Raw genomic sequence first — 11,466 nt, forward strand, 5'->3', positions numbered from 1 at the left:
CCTCTGACATTAACTGAGTGTCCTGCTCTTTGATCACCTCCCCCTGAGGGGGGAGCAGCCTTACCAGGCCACAGAAGATGACAATGCAGCCACTCCTGAGGTGATCTGATAGACTAAGATCAGAAGGAAGGAGAAGAGGACCTCCCCTATCAGTAGACTTGGGGAGAGGCATGCATGAGGAAGGGAGAGGGAGGGTGGAATTGGGAGGGGAGGAGAGAGGGGCTTATGGGGGAATACAAAATGAACAAAGTGTAATTAATAGTAAAAAAAATTGATATAAAAAAAAGCACAGAAAAAGAAAGTCAGAACAAATCCAAATATATCCATGATTTCTAGATAGATAAGTATACCCAATTCTTCAATTAAAATGTTAATCCGGGTCAGAATAAATAAAATTACAATATCTAGTTGTAAACTATCTACTTTTATAGCTCAGTATAAACACAGAAGCTGGGGGTTAGAGAAATGGATCTTTGCTTAAGAGAACTGGCTGCTCTTACAGAGGACAAGGGTTCCATTCCTAGTATCCATATGGTGGTTCACAACTATTTGTAACTCCAATACTAAAGGTTTTAACATCCTCTTCTGGCCTCCATGAGCATTGTACATACCTTGTTCACAGACGTACATGTAGGCAAAACACCAGTACATATAAAAATAAACTGATTTGGACTGAACAAGGACAAGAACAATAGACATGCCAAAGTGGACGGGAAAAAGACCTCAAGGCCTCAACACTACATACACACACACAGACACACACACACACATATATATGAAACATGTATACACATATACATATTATATGTATGTTATATAGTATATGTGTATAATTAATAAAAATAGTTAATAAAATAATTAAATTATATGAATTTGAAAGAGAGCAAACACGGTTATACGGGAGGATTTTGAGGTAGTAAAGGGAAGGGATAAACTGTAAAATTATATGACAATCTCAAAATAAGGCAAATAATCAAAAATTATAGTGGGGCTGGAGAGACGGGTAAGTGGTAAAGGCACTTGCTGCTAAGCCTGATGACGTGAGTTTCATCCCTAAAACCCACATGGTGGAAAGAGAAAACTGACTCCCATAGGTTTCCTTTGACACCCCAAAACACAAATAAATAAATAAATAAATTATAAAAATGACATGATTAATTTTAAAAATAGAATAAAATAGAAGTAAATCATAAATCAATCTAAAATATGATTGTAAGAAATCCATATACACGGAAACTTGAAACAACATTTAGAAGACTTCTAAACAAAAAATGTGAAGACAATTCTTTATGTCCATAATTATAAGACAGTGTCATTATCATATGTCAAAACTTAAATGTTTAGAGGAAAATAAAACTAGTCTCTAGAAGAAAAATTCAGAATCCATTAACTAAATATTTAATTAAACAAATTAAATAAGGACTAAAAGAACAATAATTCCCCAAGAAAAGAAAAATAATGAAATAATGACTATGTGTAAAGCGTGACTGAAATATAAAACAAATGTGGAACATCAGGTAATCAAAAAGGCAGTTTCTTTTATGTAGCTACATACTTAGAACAAGATTAAAAATGGGGAGTGGGGGCAAAGACAAGTAATAGAAGTGTGCACTTTCATATTTCCCAATTGTTATTACAGATGCTACTTAAAAGATAAGGTAAGGTGGCATGAAGAACTTTAACATACTTGAAAAATTGGATTGCAGACTGGATACTTCATTTAAAAATGTAATTTTGAAAATATGAGTTAAAACATAGAATTCAAAAAGCTCCCTAGGGAACTGTTGTCCCTCTTTTTCAACTGTGCATCTGCAGAAATCAGTGTCACTGCAAATGTAGCTTCCTTGATCTTTACAGTCAACGGAAGCATGGATCATGGGCTTCTTCATGGTTCCTGGTGACAGTACAGACTCCAAACACATCCCCCGGCTTCAGTAGCACTGTGGATCCAGACAAGGCTCTCAGAGGCAGCCCAGACCACAGACATCACCATGGCCTTGGGTGTCAGCTCAGGCCATCCAGATCAGTTTGGCCACCAGCATCAGCACAGCACACATTTTTCAAAATGGCTTCAGGTTGCCACACAGGCCAGGAACATTTATGTGGCCTTCCATGGTAATATGGCCACAGAAATAACAACCCCAATTCCTCCCAACTCTCCCCCCCCCAAAGAGTGACAGTCTAAAAAGGAAACTATTGCAGAGAACTCTTAAAAAGTGTGATAAGAAAAAGAAAAAAAGTGATAAGAATGCTGAAGTATAGCACTCCAAAATTGATGGCTTTCGGAGGGGATGTGGGAGGGGAAGAACTCAGTTCTATTTAAGGGGCAGGCCATTGAGAGTTTGACCATGCTCCAACGAGAATATAGCTAACATAAATGAAATTTTGTGTTGTTGTTTGTTTTTCTTTTTTTCTTTTTCTGTTTTATTTTTATGGGGGGGGGGCATAAGGGAGAAATGACAGGGCAGTGGGATGAAAGTGGAAGGACTGGGAAGTGAGTTTTGTCAGGGTACATGATGTGAAGTTCTCAAAAAAATACATACAAACATTATGTTGGGAAAAAAATATATTTGTGGGTACATCAGAGAGGTGGTTGTATCAAGATGAAGGAAGTGTTTCTACAAGCCCAAGATGTTATCTGATGACATTGCTAGCTTTTGGGTTTGTAGAAGCTAGTGGTCTGCTAAGTTAACAGATTCAGAAAGGTTTTCTTTTTTTCTTCCTCTGCCTCCTGAGTGCTAGGATTAAAGGCATGTACTACCACCACCCTACTAAGTAGAACTTTTGAGTGTTGTTTTCATTTCAGTGGCATTCAAGATTGATATGGTGGGCAAGCACTCCACCATGGAGTTATTGTCAGTACTTCAGAAAGAGTTTTAACTCTTAGTAATAAGATATTAGTTCAGACACAGGTAGGCAAGGAATGGCTATTCATGAGGATAAAGTTAGCCCTAGATTGAAAAAAAAAATTAGCCTCTGGACCTGCAACACTCCAATGTCTCCATGTCACTGTTGTTTTATCAGTCAGTCAGTCATTATAAACAGTTTCCTTCCAGACATGCTTGTTCATAGTATGATAATTCAATACATGTATGAATTTATAAGGCTCAAATTATGGTAATAAATAATAAAGGATTTAATATTACTATAATAGAGAGTTATGCTTTTTCTTGCACAGTCTTACCTTCAGGAATGAATGATTTAAAATTGAAAAAGAAAGGAAATGAAAAAAAGGCTTTTTGCCTGGAAAACAACTATGTAAAGATGCCCTTTTTTCTGTCTGATAAAAAACAACACAACACAAAATAAAAGTTTCCTAACCATTTTCAAACCAGGCAATGAATCAGAACATGGAATTGCTTTTCCAAGAAAATGTCATCTTCATAGTACTATCAGACTAATTGTACCATCTATTCAAGGAAATTTTCAGTCTTTTATTATATTTTCATAGAAAAGGAAATTAGTAGGAATCCCTAAGTTAATTTAAGCACACATGACCAGAACCATATCATTAAGGAATATTTTAGGTGTCACTCATGGCGGTAGATGTAAAATGTATAAACTAAATTCAGCAAGGTATAAAAAATAACTAATATTTACCAAGTTGGGTTTATTTGAGAAATACAAGATTACTTCAGAAAATTATTTAATGCAATTTTTCATATTAAAAAATTAAAGAAGAAACAAAACATTGATTATACAAAAAATACATCTAATATTATCTAACATTCATTGGCTTAATAAGATCAGCTAGCTAGGAATAATGGGTATCTTTCTCTACCTGATAAAGGACATCATGTAACTACAACAATCATTCTTACAGTAGGAAAAGTGGAAACTGTTCCATTTAAGATTAGAATCCAGGGCTGGAAATATGACTCCAGGAGTAAGGGTAGTTGTTGCTCTTCCAGAGGACCTGGGTTTGGTTCTCAGCACTTACCTGGCAACCAATAACTGACTGTAATTACACTTCCAGAGGATCCAACACCCTCTTTTGGCTTCTATGGGTACTGCATGCACCTGGTGCACAGACAGACATGGAGGCAAAACACCCATAGATATAACAAAATATAAGATTAAATAAAATTAGAAACCAAAGACCTCTCCAAGAATGACTACAGTCCAAAATAATAGTGAGGGTCTTAGCCAATGAGAAAAGAAAATACAAAGAATACAAAAAAAAAAGAGTTAAAGATCACAGGCTGATTGACATACTTGATTCCTGCACATCGATTCTATTCTTTTACGTGTTTGCAGATACGATTATATTAAAAAAAAAAAATCTGTGCATAAAGCCAGCTTTATTTCTCTACTTTTACAAGCAGAATGTTGAATACAAGTGAAAGCAGACATTCTTGCCTTGTACCTGACCAAACAGAAAACAACTGAATCTTTCATCATTACACATGATTTCTGCTTTAGGCCTTTTTATAAGTTATCTTTGTTATTATTATTATTTACTCTTTGATGGATATTCAGCTTTGTCAAATGCTTTTCTTTATCTCCTGAGGTCATAACATTAGTTAACATGGAGAAATACACCTATTTTTTAAATGTTCAACCCACTCTTCATTCCGGGAGTAAATCTCACTTGCCAATGATTATTTATACTTTTAGTGTATTGTTGATTTGATTTGCAATCATTTTGTTTAGTCATTTTCTTATCAATATGAAAATAGTAGTTGTTGTTTTCATTGTTGCTTATGTTGTTTAATCCTTTTCTGATTTTTGTATTAGAGTAATGCTATTCTCATAAAATGGATTAGGAAATATTTCTTCATTCTGTTTCTTAAAGGAAATTCATAGTAGATTTGATAATTTTAATTATTTAGTAGGATTTGCTAATTAAGATGTCTGTACCTAAAGATGTATTTGCAGGAAGATTTTTACTGGTATATAGTGGTTCTTCTTGAAGGAGCTTTGATAGCTTCTTTTTCAAGGTGTTGTCAAATATGTAGGGACAAAGTTATTTATGATAATTAACTTGTATACTAGAATAATATTAGAATATGTAGTTCTATGCTCTTTCTCGATATTGGAAAATGTTGTTCCTTCTTAATTTCCTGTTCACTCTGGCTAGAGGTTTATCAATTTCATCTTCTCAAGGACTCCAATTTTAGTTTTGCTGCTGCCCTATTTCCTAAGCTATTTGTGTACACATTTACCTGCATCTTTTCTTTGCTTTGTCTTTTTCAATTTTTCTGAGAGCTTTCTAATCAACTTCCAGCAACCTGCTACAAATTCTAATGCGCGATTTCAGTTGTCTGAAAATTTTCTCATTTCAATTGTGATGTTTTTTAATTTCTACTCAAAGATTACTTGGAATTCCATTCTTTAATTTTAAACTATTTGGGAAATGCTGTGTAACCTCTATTTTTCTCTAATTTTCTCTCTCTCTCTCAATTCTTTGTAACAAGATTATTTTGAGATTATAATTTAATTACATTTCTTCCTTCCCTTTTCTCCCTGCAAACCTTCCTGTATACCCCTCCCCCATACTTTCATTCAAATTTATGGCCTCTTTTTTTTTTTTTACTAATTATTTTTGAGTGCATGTATGCATATGTATATACATACATATTCCTAAATATACCATGTTTAGTCCAGAAATGCTACCTAAATGTATTTTTCAGTGTTGGCAATGAAACGCCAATTCTGTGCTGTTCTCTGGGGAAGGCCACCTCTCTCATTACCAGTTTTTCTTCATTTCCTATAGTACTTTATGTAGGATTGAGGCCTCATAGCTTTTTATCCATCCAGTCTGGCATGTTCACTAGTGTTATCCTTGTTTGGTTCACATTTATACAGTCATGTTGATGAGACTTTACAGTTGTTGCTTCTAATATTACTATAAGAAATAACCTCAAGGCAAACTCCCTGATCCTCAGGCCAGGAGCTGTCCAAGAGGTTCTCAAAACCTCCAACTTATTACTGTTGTCCCTAATTACCACTCCCTCCCAGAGATGGAAAGCAAGTCCCTATAGGTGAAGACACCATGTACCTCAAAAACAGGACCCAGAAGTGCTTGAGCTAGAAGTGACCTGAAAGAACCATCCGTGAGGGACAGTTTGCATGGTATAAAATAGAACTGTGCAAGTATCTAAACACAAGAGGCAACATTATAGCCAGCTATGATACTTATGAAAAACAGTTGCCAAGCATGTCACAATAAACCGTCAGGATGCAGTAGCGACACACATACCTTGGTGATAACCAACTGCTCTCTAATTAGACTTAAGACATGCTCAACTGGAGGGAAATCATGCCTGGTACTGGAAACAGAGCTAACTATTCCGTGAAGTTATGGTTGTTGGAAGAAAAGTCTATAACTAGTAGTTTACTAAACCAGTTAGATATTATGAAACCAATATTTGACAACAATCTGTTCTCACACACACAGATAAGTATAGTCTTTAGCCCTCACCAAGGAAACTTCTCTTTCCAATAGACAGAGACCACTACAGAAAACCACAACTAATAAATATGCACTTGTGTAGCACAATCTCAACAGATAGATCTATAAAACACTTCCACATCTAAGTATCAAGACATTGCAGAAGAGGAGGCAAAAATTATATAGACATACATACATATATATTAAAAATTATATATATATATATATATATATATATATATGATTTTAGTACAGATTCCATACCTTCCTTCACATTCTTCATGCTAGACCTGACATAAATTTTACTTTTACATATTTATATAAACCTCACAATTCACAGCTATATTTGTTTAAAGAATCGGTTGTCTTTTGTGAGATTTAAGTAATATGAAAGATGTATTTACAAGGGTATTATTGCATTTGGTTCTCCTCAGTCCCTTATGTATATCCATATTTCCATGTGATATCATTTTAATTCTACTGAAAAGTCAAACTTTAACATTGCTTGCAGCACAAGATTTCTTCTAGTAAGTTCTTATAGCTTTTATACGTCTTTTAAAAGAATATTTTCCCTGATATTAAAGACATCTTTAGTGTTGTTTGCTTTTTACTGCTTCTGATGTCATATCTATTGTGCATAACCTAGTTTTTATATTTTAGGGTTTTTCCTTGAGCATTGGTTTTGATGAATTTTTAGTATGTAGTTTGCTATTGTTTTCTTGTGTTTGGATTTTCTAAGGTTCTTTAATTTGTACTTTTATAATTTTCATCATATTTGGAAGTTTCATAATGCTTAAGTCCCCATCTATTTTGTTCTTACATGTCCCCTTTTAAGGATTTCAGTTACTATTATTTATTATCTCTATGAAGTTGTCTCACAGAACACTAATCCACTTTTCACCCTGATGACTTTGTGATTTTAGTTTTGTAATTGTTACATGTTTTGTGTATGTTTTATAATATATAATCACCCATACATCCTAGTTAGTATATTTTAAATATAAAATATTATCGTACTTATATGTAAAGTGCTAGTTGTTTTAAAACTATTTTTCCAGGATTTATTATATTTCTGAAGGTGTCAAAGAAAATGAAAGAAACTGCATTATTATCTTTTTGCATAATGACAACCATGCCAGTTGCAGGTTGATTTTTAATTGGTTTATTTTTGCTTTCCTTTGGAGCTAGTAAGATTACAATATATAAGTGTACCATTGTTTGGTTAAATGGCAACACACTAGTAGAAATTCTGCATTCTTGGATTTCTGATATTGTGTAAAATTAATGCTATAAAATACTGTTATTTTTTCCTTCCTGGACATTTAAAAATTTCATACTTCTAGTCAAGTATTAAAAGAGTAGAAACTTAATATGACTACAATGTTTGGATCTGGGCCTTTGCAGATAATTAAGATTAGGTAAAGCTGTTGAAAAGGCATACCCATGTTAGAATATTGATAGCTTTAGAAGGTGAAAAGAGTCCATAAAACACACATAGTTTCAGGTCTTTTGCCTCTTTTCTTGGAATGTTTTATGACCCCTCAAGATTCTGTACAGCAGAAGCATGTTACCTCAAGGGGACTTTTGTTCTTAGGTCAAAATTGTGAGCCAAATAAATTTCTCTTTTTATAACTGTGTGATATTAAAATTTTTATTCTTATCTATTTAAAAGATGTGTGTATGTGAGCTGGATGGTGGTATCACATGCCTTTAATTCTAGCACTTAGGAGGCAGAAGCAGACAGATCTCTGATTTCGAGGCCAACCAGTACAGTCACTGCTTAGCAGTGAAGCCTTCTCTGGGAGGGGAGGAGGGAGGAAAGTTCAGGGGGAATACAAAATGAATAAACTATAATTAATAAAAATAAAAATAATTTTAAAAAACAAAACAAATGTGTGTATGCATCAATTTCATTTTTATAACATTTACTGTGATGCTTTTAGGTTTTATTTTATTTCACTAAAAATGTGTATGTATGTGCATATGTAGCTGCCAATACACAGGTGGAAATCAAAGGACAATTTTGTATAGGTGAGCCTCTTCTTTCTCTTTTATATGAGTTTTTGGTATCAAACTTTGGTCATCAGGCTTGATGGCAAGCACCTTTACCTACTGAGCAATCTTTCCAGCTTGACACTGATGTTGGTTACGAAAGAAAACAGGCTAATACAGCTACAAATATTTATACAAATAGATCAAAAGAACAAATATTTGCTGTCAAGGCACTGAGTTAGAGGGTTGTGTTCACTTTGTAAAACTTTTATTCCAGTCTAGTTATCAGTAAAAAACCTGTGTACCCAGCCAATCCAGAGCTTTTGCAGGGAGGCCTGGAACTCTCAAGGCAAAAGAGAGCTTGTCTGCAGATTCTGTTTATAAAGGGTTTTAACATTCTCAACCAGCCAGACACACTTTTGTGACACAAAAGTTTCTCCAGCAGAAGTCAGTGACATATCTCAAACCTTAAACATAACAAACATCACCTTCTTTGGAACTATCACTAAACTAACAATCTTCATCCTGACTGTCTAGGAATACTTATGTGCCAGTCAGGAAAGGGCCAGGTATCCCAGTGTTACCGTTATTCTGAATTTGAATAACAAGAACAACAATTATAACAAGCATTTAATGAGTTCTGATGCTGTGCTAAAGTAAAGTCTCTGTGTGTATGTGTGAGTGGCTACACCATCTCAAAAAATTGATTTCATTGCCTGTCTCCAGGTCCTACCTAGTGAAGGTAATATGACTGCTCATTCTGATACATTCTCTTTTTAGACTATACTGAATGCATGTTTGAAACCAGGAATGTTTACATGTGAGTTCTGGATTTGCTTTTTTACATATTTATATGACATTAGACAACTCACTTAAGGTCTCCGAGCCTCAATTTCACCATGTGTGAAATAAAAGTAGCAATAGTTCTTCATAGAGATGTTATAAACATTTATGTCTTCGGTACATCTAAAGCATGCAGAACAAATCATGGTATAGCGTAATCTCTTACCATATTAACTCTTTTTATAACAATGTGTAAGATGCCCTAGTAGATTCATATTCTGCTCATCTACTTGCTGTATTTATTTGTTTGTTAGTAGAGGCATGCTGATAAGTGATTAATAATTGGCCTTCCTCCGAAACGCAAAAAGACCCTGACTTATGTGGAATAAATACAGCAACCGTGGAAGAATTCTAGTTGTCAATATGATGGTACTGAAGCAGAATTGGGAAGTAATATTATTGTAAGTACTTAAAGGCAGAACCCTGTTTATAATCACTGACTTTTAGCACTCAAGAGACACATTTCAAGTAAACTGGGATGACTGGTCACTCAAGGCTGATTCTACTTAGTCAGATAGTAAATCTATTCCTTAGCATAGTGCTTGGAAATCAATATGGATGAAGCCAGGTGCAATGGTGCACCTTTGTAATCCCAGCCCTTGGGCTATGGGAGGTAGGAAGATCTGGAATTCAAAGTCATCATCAACTGCATAAGAAGTTCAAGGGCAAGACTGAACTATATGATACCCTGCCACAAAAAACAAACAAATTGAATTGTTACTAGGCATTTTTTTAGTTACTGAGGAAAATTTACACACTGTTGTAGCTTACATCAAGTGGTCTATGACATGGACAGAAGCTTCATAGTTATGCAAACTACTGGGTAGTTCGAATCCTCAATGTCCCATGTACACATTCAGAGTGAGAGTATTCATCTCAAATAAGTACTGGAAGGGTTAAATGAGGTAAGGAATGGCGAAACACCAAGGATATTTACTGGCTCAGAGTAAATTGTTAATTAACAGTTAGCACCAACTCAGCCTGTACAGTAGGAAATGTATTTTGCTTTTTTTGTTTATTTTAACTCATTGTACTTTTATTTTTAAAAATCAACCAGAAAATTCACGTATTTACAGGTTTTACAGATTAGACAACACTTGCGGTTATGTGAGCCACCCAGACCCAGGGTTACCCATGGTTTCAAATGATTCCTATCACATAATTCTGTCAGCAGCTGTTAAGTAGTTTTTTTTTAAGAAAATAGGTCTTAAAAGGGTCAACAAGTTAAAATATATAAACTTGAAGCTTATGTTAAAAGTTCAAAAGTAAACATAGATTTAACACTTGTTTGAATATACAAAGAATACAGATGAAAAGAGAGGCTGGAGAAGGAAAAGAAAAAGCAAACAAAACTATTTCTTCCCTAATTCTCAGTTTTGCTAAGTACTGTCTATCTTGAAATGAACAGAGGGTTCAGCTTTTCTTTTTCTTTTTTCTTTTCTTTTTTTCTTTTTCCTTCCATCCTTCATTTATTTATGCACCTATCTATCTACATACTTACCTATCTATCTATCTACCTCTACCTCTATCTATCTGTCTCTACCTCTATCTATCTATATATGCAAGAAAAATTTTTCTGAAGAACAACAACAAAAAAAATCCCAAAACCTCTACTTTCCAGAGTTAACAGACTGTGCTTTTGAATAAGACCATCCATGTGACTCACACCCAACCTGGGAGAACATCTGGGAGTCAGTTTTCCACCTTTTCTTTGTCAGAGCAACTGTCTACCAAGTGGGGAGACCCAGCCATGGTGGAACAGAAATGCCTCAGCCAAAGCTTGTGGCCTTCACATCTCTGCCTAAGTGAAATGAGAGAAAGGCCTGTTTGAGGAAGTGATGTTTGAAGAACTAAATGCTCCTGTCTGTTTCTGGCATGAAAATATTGTAAAATGGCATTGTAAAAATGGTGGGTTGTGGAATGCTGGGAAACCTTAAATGTCAATAACAGCAACTAACATCGCCCAAGTGCATGGTCCATACTCGGCAGAGCATGTATTGTCTTACTTCATCCTCACAACCAACCCGGGAAATAGTATCTCTTCGTTTCAGAGAAATAAAATGAAGCTTTGTGGAAGCTAATGGAACCTATCCTAAACCACATAGCTGACACTACATTCTAGTAGTATCAGTACTCTGTTTTGGATACCTACCACACAAACACCAGGTTCTCTTTTCTACATGTGTTCCAGGAGCTTGGTCCTCCCCTTCATATCTTGTGTTCTCCTGAGCACAGGA

The sequence above is a fragment of the Psammomys obesus genome, unplaced genomic scaffold (genome assembly GCF_907164565.1).
Source record: "Psammomys obesus unplaced genomic scaffold, mPsaObe1.curated_primary_1811, whole genome shotgun sequence".
In the NCBI taxonomy this organism is placed as follows: Eukaryota; Metazoa; Chordata; class Mammalia; order Rodentia; family Muridae; genus Psammomys; species Psammomys obesus.